Source organism: Hyperolius riggenbachi, chromosome 1 (assembly GCF_040937935.1).
Source record: "Hyperolius riggenbachi isolate aHypRig1 chromosome 1, aHypRig1.pri, whole genome shotgun sequence".
Taxonomy (NCBI): Eukaryota; Metazoa; Chordata; class Amphibia; order Anura; family Hyperoliidae; genus Hyperolius; species Hyperolius riggenbachi.
In genome coordinates, this window is record NC_090646.1 from 413,709,914 (window position 1) to 413,717,372 (window position 7,459).

The window sequence follows — 7,459 nt, forward strand, 5'->3', positions numbered from 1 at the left end:
ATCCAGAAGAACGGAATACGGCCGCTCTCTTTTTAGGAAGAGAATGTTATGAATGTGGTCTAAGTCTTCTTGGAGCCAGTAAGGTTTTTTTTTTTTTTTTTGCTCAAAGTGGGGTCAATGTTGTGAACCTTGACCAGGGTTGAATGTAATGTGATCTTTCATGTAAGGGGAGTTGACCTAGAGGCAGTGGCGGTTTTTGATAAGACAGCTGGTGAAAGAAAATAGGTTGTCAGGAAAGAAAGATACAGCACATGAAATAACGCTTAGGCCCTAGTGAGATTTGAACTCACGACCCCTGGTTTACAAGACCAGTGCTCTAACCCCTGAGCTATAGAGCCACAGTGCTCTGTTGTGTAAATGTGTTAAAAAAAAAAAAAACAAACGTTCTTGGCTGTGAAAGACTAGCAGGTAGGGGAACCGTGAAAAAACCATGCAAACGCTGTCAGAAGTGGGATTTGAATCCACGCCTCCAGGGGAGACTGCGACCTGAACGCAGCGCCTTAGACCGCTCGGCCATCCTGACACGGAGGTGCATTGTGCCACCGGAAAGTAGGGTGGTTGAGAGAGCTGAATTGTGGTCTTCTACGAAGCCTTCAATCAAGACATGTGAATGGCACCTAGCCCTTGAGGGCAGAAGTAAGGCAGCCTCCAGCTCTAGAATCATAGCTACCGTTATTAGGCCAACCCATGAATGGTGGCATAAGCACCAGTGTTGGCTTCTTGGCCATCCAGAAGAACGGAATACGGCCGCTCTCTTTTTAGGAAGAGAATGTTATGAATGTGGTCTAAGTCTTCTTGGAGCCAGTAAGGTTTTTTTTTTTTTTTTGCTCAAAGTGGGGTCAATGTTGTGAACCTTGACCAGGGTTGAATGTAATGTGATCTTTCATGTAAGGGGAGTTGACCTAGAGGCAGTGGCGGTTTTTGATAAGACAGCTGTTGAAAGAAAATAGGTTGTCAGGAAAGAAAGATACAGCGCATGAAATAACGCTTAGGCCCTAGAGAGATTTGAACTCACGACCCCTGGTTTACAAGACCAGTGCTCTAACCCCTGAGCTATAGAGCCACAGTGCTCTGTTGTGTAAATGTGTTAAAAAAAAAAAAAAAAAAACGTTCTTGGCTGTGAAAGACTAGCAGGTAGGGGAACCGTGAAAAAACCATGCAAACGCTGTCAGAAGTGGGATTTGAACCCACGCCTCCAGGGGAGACTGCGACCTGAACGCAGCGCCTTAGACCGCTCGGCCATCCTGACACGGAGGTGCATTGTGCCACCGGAAAGTAGGGTGGTTGAGAGAGCTGAATTGTGGTCTTCTACGAAGCCTTCAATCAAGACATGTGAATGGCACCTAGCCCTTGAGGGCAGAAGTAAGGCAGCCTCCAGCTCTAGAATCATAGCTACCGTTATTAGGCCAACCCATGAATGGTGGCATAAGCACCAGTGTTGGCTTCTTGGCCATCCAGAAGAACGGAATACGGCCGCTCTCTTTTTAGGAAGAGAATGTTATGAATGTGGTCTAAGTCTTCTTGGAGCCAGTAAGGTTTTTTTTTTTTTTTGCTCAAAGTGGGGTCAATGTTGTGAACCTTGACCAGGGTTGAATGTAATGTGATCTTTCATGTAAGGGGAGTTGACCTAGAGGCAGTGGCGGTTTTTGATAAGACAGCTGGTGAAAGAAAATAGGTTGTCAGGAAAGAAAGATACAGCGCATGAAATAACGCTTAGGCCCTAGTGAGATTTGAACTCACGACCCCTGGTTTACAAGACCAGTGCTCTAACCCCTGAGCTATAGAGCCACAGTGCTTTGTTGTGTAAATGTGTTAAAAAAAATAAAAAAAAAACGTTCTTGGCTGTGAAAGACTAGCAGGTAGGGGAACCGTGAAAAAACCATGCAAACGCTGTCAGAAGTGGGATTTGAACCCACACCTCCAGGGGAGACTGCAACCTGAACGCAGCGCCTTAGACCGCTCGGCCATCCTGACACGGAGGTGCATTGTGCCACCGGAAAGTAGGGTGGTTGAGAGAGCTGAATTGTGGTCTTCTACGAAGCCTTCAATCAAGACATGTGAATGGCACCTAGCCCTTGAGGGCAGAAGTAAGGCAGCCTCCAGCTCTAGAATCATAGCTACCGTTATTAGGCCAACCCATGAATGGTGGCATAAGCACCAGTGTTGGCTTCTTGGCCATCCAGAAGAACGGAATACGGCCGCTCTCTTTTTAGGAAGAGAATGTTATGAATGTGGTCTAAGTCTTCTTGGAGCCAGTAAGGTTTTTTTTTTTTTTTTTGCTCAAAGTGGGGTCAATGTTGTGAACCTTGACCAGGGTTGAATGTAATGTGATCTTTCATGTAAGGGGAGTTGACCTAGAGGCAGTGGCGGTTTTTGATAAGACAGCTGGTGAAAGAAAATAGGTTGTCAGGAAAGAAAGATACAGCACATGAAATAACGCTTAGGCCCTAGTGAGATTTGAACTCACAACCCCTGGTTTACAAGACCAGTGCTCTAACCCCTGAGCTATAGAGCCACAGTGCTCTGTTGTGTAAATGTGTTAAAAAAAAAAAAAAAAAAACGTTCTTGGCTGTGAAAGACTAGCAGGTAGGGGAACCGTGAAAAAACCATGCAAACGCTGTCAGAAGTGGGATTTGAACCCACGCCTCCAGGGGAGACTGCGACCTGAACGCAGCGCCTTAGACCGCTCGGCCATCCTGACACGGAGGTGCATTGTGCAACCGGAAAGTAGGGTGGTTGAGAGAGCTGAATTGTGGTCTTCTACGAAGCCTTCAATCAAGACATGTGAATGGCACCTAGCCCTTGAGGGCAGAAGTAAGGCAGCCTCCAGCTCTAGAATCATAGCTACCGTTATTAGGCCAACCCATGAATGGTGGCATAAGCACCAGTGTTGGCTTCTTGGCCATCCAGAAGAACGGAATACGGCCGCTCTCTTTTTAGGAAGAGAATGTTATGAATGTGGTCTAAGTCTTCTTGGAGCCAGTAAGGTTTTTTGTTTTTTTTTGCTCAAAGTGGGGTCAATGTTGTGAACCTTGACCAGGGTTGAATGTAATGTGATCTTTCATGTAAGGGGAGTTGACCTAGAGGCAGTGGCGGTTTTTGATAAGACAGCTGGTGAAAGAAAATAGGTTGTCAGGAAAGAAAGATACAGCGCATGAAATAACGCTTAGGCCCTAGTGAGATTTGAACTCACGACCCCTGGTTTACAAGACCAGTGCTCTAACCCCTGAGCTCTAGAGCCACAGTGCTCTGTTGTGTAAATGTGTTAAAAAAAAAAAAAAAAAAACGTTCTTGGCTGTGAAAGACTAGCAGGTAGGGGAACCGTGAAAAAACCATGCAAACGCTGTCAGAAGTGGGATTTGAACCCACGCCTCCAGGGGAGACTGCGACCTGAACGCAGCGCCTTAGACCGCTCGGCCATCCTGACACGGAGGTGCATTGTGCCACCGGAAAGTAGGGTGGTTGAGAGAGCTGAATTGTGGTCTTCTACAAAGCCTTCAATCAAGACATGTGAATGGCACCTAGCCCTTGAGGGCAGAAGTAAGGCAGCCTCCAGCTCTAGAATCATAGCTACCGTTATTAGGCCAACCCATGAATGGTGGCATAAGCACCAGTGTTGGCTTCTTGGCCATCCAGAAGAACGGAATACGGCCGCTCTCTTTTTAGGAAGAGAATGTTATGAATGTGGTCTAAGTCTTCTTGGAGCCAGTAAGGTTTTTTTTTTTTTTTTTGCTCAAAGTGGGGTCAATGTTGTGAACCTTGACCAGGGTTGAATGTAATGTGATCTTTCATGTAAGGGGAGTTGACCTAGAGGCAGTGGCGGTTTTTGATAAGACAGCTGGTGAAAGAAAATAGGTTGTCAGGAAAGAAAGATACAGCACATGAAATAACGCTTAGGCCCTAGTGAGATTTAAACTCACGACCCCTGGTTTACAAGACCAGTGCTCTAACCCCTGAGCTATAGAGCCACAGTGCTCTGTTGTGTAAATGTGTTAAAAAAAAAAAAAAAAAAAAACGTTCTTGGCTGTGAAAGACTAGCAGGTAGGGGAACCGTGAAAAAACCATGCAAACGCTGTCAGAAGTGGGATTTGAACCCACGCCTCCAGGGGAGACTGCGACCTGAACGCAGCGCCTTAGACCGCTCGGCCATCCTGACACGGAGGTGCATTGTGCCACCGGAAAGTAGGGTGGTTGAGAGAGCTGAATTGTGGTCTTCTACAAAGCCTTCAATCAAGACATGTGAATGGCACCTAGCCCTTGAGGGCAGAAGTAAGGCAGCCTCCAGCTCTAGAATCATAGCTACCGTTATTAGGCCAACCCATGAATGGTGGCATAAGCACCAGTGTTGGCTTCTTGGCCATCCAGAAGAACGGAATACGGCCGCTCTCTTTTTAGGAAGAGAATGTTATGAATGTGGTCTAAGTCTTCTTGGAGCCAGTAAGGTTTTTTTTTTTTTTTTTGCTCAAAGTGGGGTCAATGTTGTGAACCTTGACCAGGGTTGAATGTAATGTGATCTTTCATGTAAGGGGAGTTGACCTAGAGGCAGTGGCGGTTTTTGATAAGACAGCTGGTGAAAGAAAATAGGTTGTCAGGAAAGAAAGATACAGCACATGAAATAACGCTTAGGCCCTAGTGAGATTTAAACTCACGACCCCTGGTTTACAAGACCAGTGCTCTAACCCCTGAGCTATAGAGCCACAGTGCTCTGTTGTGTAAATGTGTTAAAAAAAAAAAAAAAAAAAACGTTCTTGGCTGTGAAAGACTAGCAGGTAGGGGAACCGTGAAAAAACCATGCAAACGCTGTCAGAAGTGGGATTTGAACCCACGCCTCCAGGGGAGACTGCGACCTGAACGCAGCGCCTTAGACCGCTCGGCCATCCTGACACGGAGGTGCATTGTGCCACCGGAAAGTAGGGTGGTTGAGAGAGCTGAATTGTGGTCTTCTACGAAGCCTTCAATCAAGACATGTGAATGGCACCTAGCCCTTGAGGGCAGAAGTAAGGCAGCCTCCAGCTCTAGAATCATAGCTACCGTTATTAGGCCAACCCATGAATGGTGGCATAAGCACCAGTGTTGGCTTCTTGGCCATCCAGAAGAACGGAATACGGCCGCTCTCTTTTTAGGAAGAGAATGTTATGAATGTGGTCTAAGTCTACTTGGAGCCAGTAAGGTTTTTTTTTTTTTTTGCTCAAAGTGGGGTCAATGTTGTGAACCTTGACCAGGGTTGAATGTAATGTGATCTTTCATGTAAGGGGAGTTGACCTAGAGGCAGTGGCGGTTTTTGATAAGACAGCTGGTGAAAGAAAATAGGTTGTCAGGAAAGAAAGATACAGCGCATGAAATAACGCTTAGGCCCTAGTGAGATTTGAACTCACGACCCCTGGTTTACAAGACCAGTGCTCTAACCCCTGAGCTATAGAGCCACAGTGCTCTGTTGTGTAAATGTGTTAAAAAAAAAAAAAAAAAAAAAGTTCTTGGCTGTGAAAGACTAGCAGGTAGGGGAACCGTGAAAAAACCATGCAAACGCTGTCAGAAGTGGGATTTGAACCCACGGCTCCAGGGAAGACTGCGACCTGAACACAGCGCCTTAGACCGCTCGGCCATCCTGACACGGAGGTGCATTGTGCCACCGGAAAGTAGGGTGGTTGAGAGAGCTGAATTGTGGTCTTCTACGAAGCCTTCAATCAAGACATGTGAATGGCACCTAGCCCTTGAGGGCAGAAGTAAGGCAGCCTCCAGCTCTAGAATCATAGCTACCGTTATTAGGCCAACCCATGAATGGTGGCATAAGCACCAGTGTTGGCTTCTTGGCCATCCAGAAGAACGGAATACGGCCGCTCTCTTTTTAGGAAGAGAATGTTATGAATGTGGTCTAAGTCTTCTTGGAGCCAGTAAGGTTTTTTTTTTTTTTTGCTCAAAGTGGGGTCAATGTTGTGAACCTTGACCAGGGTTGAATGTAATGTGATCTTTCATGTAAGGGAAATTGACCTAGAGGCAGTGGCGGTTTTTGATAAGACAGCTGGTGAAAGAAAATAGGTTGTCAGGAAAGAAAGATACAGCGCATGAAATAACGCTTAGGCCCTAGTGAGATTTGAACTCACGACTCCTGGTTTACAAGACCAGTGCTCTAACCCCTGAGCTATAGAGCCACAGTGCTCTGTTGTGTAAATGTGTTAAAAAAAAAAAAAAAAAAAACGTTCTTGGCTGTGAAAGACTAGCAGGTAGGGGAACCGTGAAAAAACCATGCAAACGCTGTCAGAAGTGGGATTTGAACCCACGCCTCCAGGGGAGACTGCGATCTGAACGCAGCGCCTTAGACCGCTCGGCCATCCTGACACGGAGGTGTATTGTGCCACCGGAAAGTAGGGTGGTTGAGAGAGCTGAATTGTGGTCTTCTACGAAGCCTTCAATCAAGACATGTGAATGGCACCTAGCCCTTGAGGGCAGAAGTAAGGCAGCCTCCAGCTCTAGAATCATAGCTACCGTTATTAGGCCAACCCATGAATGGTGGCATAAGCACCAGTGTTGGCTTCTTGGCCATCCAGAAGAACGGAATACGGCCGCTCTCTTTTTAGGAAGAGAATGTTATGAATGTGGTCTAAGTCTACTTGGAGCCAGTAAGGTTTTTTTTTTTTTTTGCTCAAAGTGGGGTCAATGTTGTGAACCTTGACCAGGGTTGAATGTAATGTGATCTTTCATGTAAGGGGAGTTGACCTAGAGGCAGTGGCGGTTTTTGATAAGACAGCTGGTGAAAGAAAATAGGTTGTCAGGAAAGAAAGATACAGCGCATGAAATAACGCTTAGGCCCTAGTGAGATTTGAACTCACGACCCCTGGTTTACAAGACCAGTGCTCTAACCCCTGAGCTATAGAGCCACAGTGCTCTGTTGTGTAAATGTGTTAAAAAAACGTTCTTGGCTATGAAAGACTAGCAGGTAGGGGAACCGTGAAAAAACCATGCAAACGCTGTCAGAAGTGGGATTTGAACCCACGCCTCCAGGGGAGACTGCGACCTGAACGCAGCGCCTTAGACCGCTCGGCCATCCTGACACGGAGGTGCATTGTGCCACCGGAAAGTAGGGTGGTTGAGAGAGCTGAATTGTGGTCTTCTACGAAGCCTTCAATCAAGACATGTGAATGGCACCTAGCCCTTGAGGGCAGAAGTAAGGCAGCCTCCAGCTCTAGAATCATAGCTACCGTTATTAGGCCAACCCATGAATGGTGGCATAAGCACCAGTGTTGGCTTCTTGGCCATCCAGAAGAACGGAATACGGCCGCTCTCTTTTTAGGAAGAGAATGTTATGAATGTGGTCTAAGTCTTCTTGGAGCCAGTAAGGTTTTTTTTTTTTTTTTGCTCAAAGTGGGGTCAATGTTGTGAACCTTGACCAGGGTTGAATGTAATGTGATCTTTCATGTAAGGGGAGTTGACCTAGAGGCAGTGGCGGTTTTTGATAAGACAG

The 7,459-nt window shown here is 46.5% G+C and overlaps 12 non-coding genes across 12 annotated transcripts; all 12 read right to left on the reverse strand.

The window, feature by feature from the left end:
• Positions 1-265: 265 nt before the first annotated feature.
• Positions 266-338, reverse strand: TRNAT-UGU (transfer RNA threonine (anticodon UGU)). The gene has a single exon. It is a non-coding gene; the product is annotated as a tRNA-Thr (tRNA).
• An 828-nt stretch (positions 339-1,166) lies between these two features.
• TRNAL-CAG (transfer RNA leucine (anticodon CAG)) lies at positions 1,167-1,249 on the reverse strand. The gene has a single exon. It is a non-coding gene; the product is annotated as a tRNA-Leu (tRNA).
• A 466-nt stretch (positions 1,250-1,715) lies between these two features.
• On the reverse strand, positions 1,716-1,788 carry TRNAT-UGU (transfer RNA threonine (anticodon UGU)). The gene has a single exon. It is a non-coding gene; the product is annotated as a tRNA-Thr (tRNA).
• A 654-nt stretch (positions 1,789-2,442) lies between these two features.
• TRNAT-UGU (transfer RNA threonine (anticodon UGU)) lies at positions 2,443-2,515 on the reverse strand. The gene has a single exon. It is a non-coding gene; the product is annotated as a tRNA-Thr (tRNA).
• A 103-nt stretch (positions 2,516-2,618) lies between these two features.
• TRNAL-CAG (transfer RNA leucine (anticodon CAG)) lies at positions 2,619-2,701 on the reverse strand. Its single transcript has one exon. It is a non-coding gene; the product is annotated as a tRNA-Leu (tRNA).
• A 643-nt stretch (positions 2,702-3,344) lies between these two features.
• TRNAL-CAG (transfer RNA leucine (anticodon CAG)) lies at positions 3,345-3,427 on the reverse strand. Its single transcript has one exon. It is a non-coding gene; the product is annotated as a tRNA-Leu (tRNA).
• Positions 3,428-4,073: 646 nt separating this feature from the next.
• On the reverse strand, positions 4,074-4,156 carry TRNAL-CAG (transfer RNA leucine (anticodon CAG)). The gene has a single exon. It is a non-coding gene; the product is annotated as a tRNA-Leu (tRNA).
• Positions 4,157-4,801: 645 nt separating this feature from the next.
• On the reverse strand, positions 4,802-4,884 carry TRNAL-CAG (transfer RNA leucine (anticodon CAG)). The gene has a single exon. It is a non-coding gene; the product is annotated as a tRNA-Leu (tRNA).
• A 466-nt stretch (positions 4,885-5,350) lies between these two features.
• On the reverse strand, positions 5,351-5,423 carry TRNAT-UGU (transfer RNA threonine (anticodon UGU)). The gene has a single exon. It is a non-coding gene; the product is annotated as a tRNA-Thr (tRNA).
• An 830-nt stretch (positions 5,424-6,253) lies between these two features.
• TRNAL-CAG (transfer RNA leucine (anticodon CAG)) lies at positions 6,254-6,336 on the reverse strand. Its single transcript has one exon. It is a non-coding gene; the product is annotated as a tRNA-Leu (tRNA).
• A 466-nt stretch (positions 6,337-6,802) lies between these two features.
• On the reverse strand, positions 6,803-6,875 carry TRNAT-UGU (transfer RNA threonine (anticodon UGU)). Its single transcript has one exon. It is a non-coding gene; the product is annotated as a tRNA-Thr (tRNA).
• A 91-nt stretch (positions 6,876-6,966) lies between these two features.
• On the reverse strand, positions 6,967-7,049 carry TRNAL-CAG (transfer RNA leucine (anticodon CAG)). Its single transcript has one exon. It is a non-coding gene; the product is annotated as a tRNA-Leu (tRNA).
• Between the last annotated feature and the right edge of the window lie 410 nt (positions 7,050-7,459).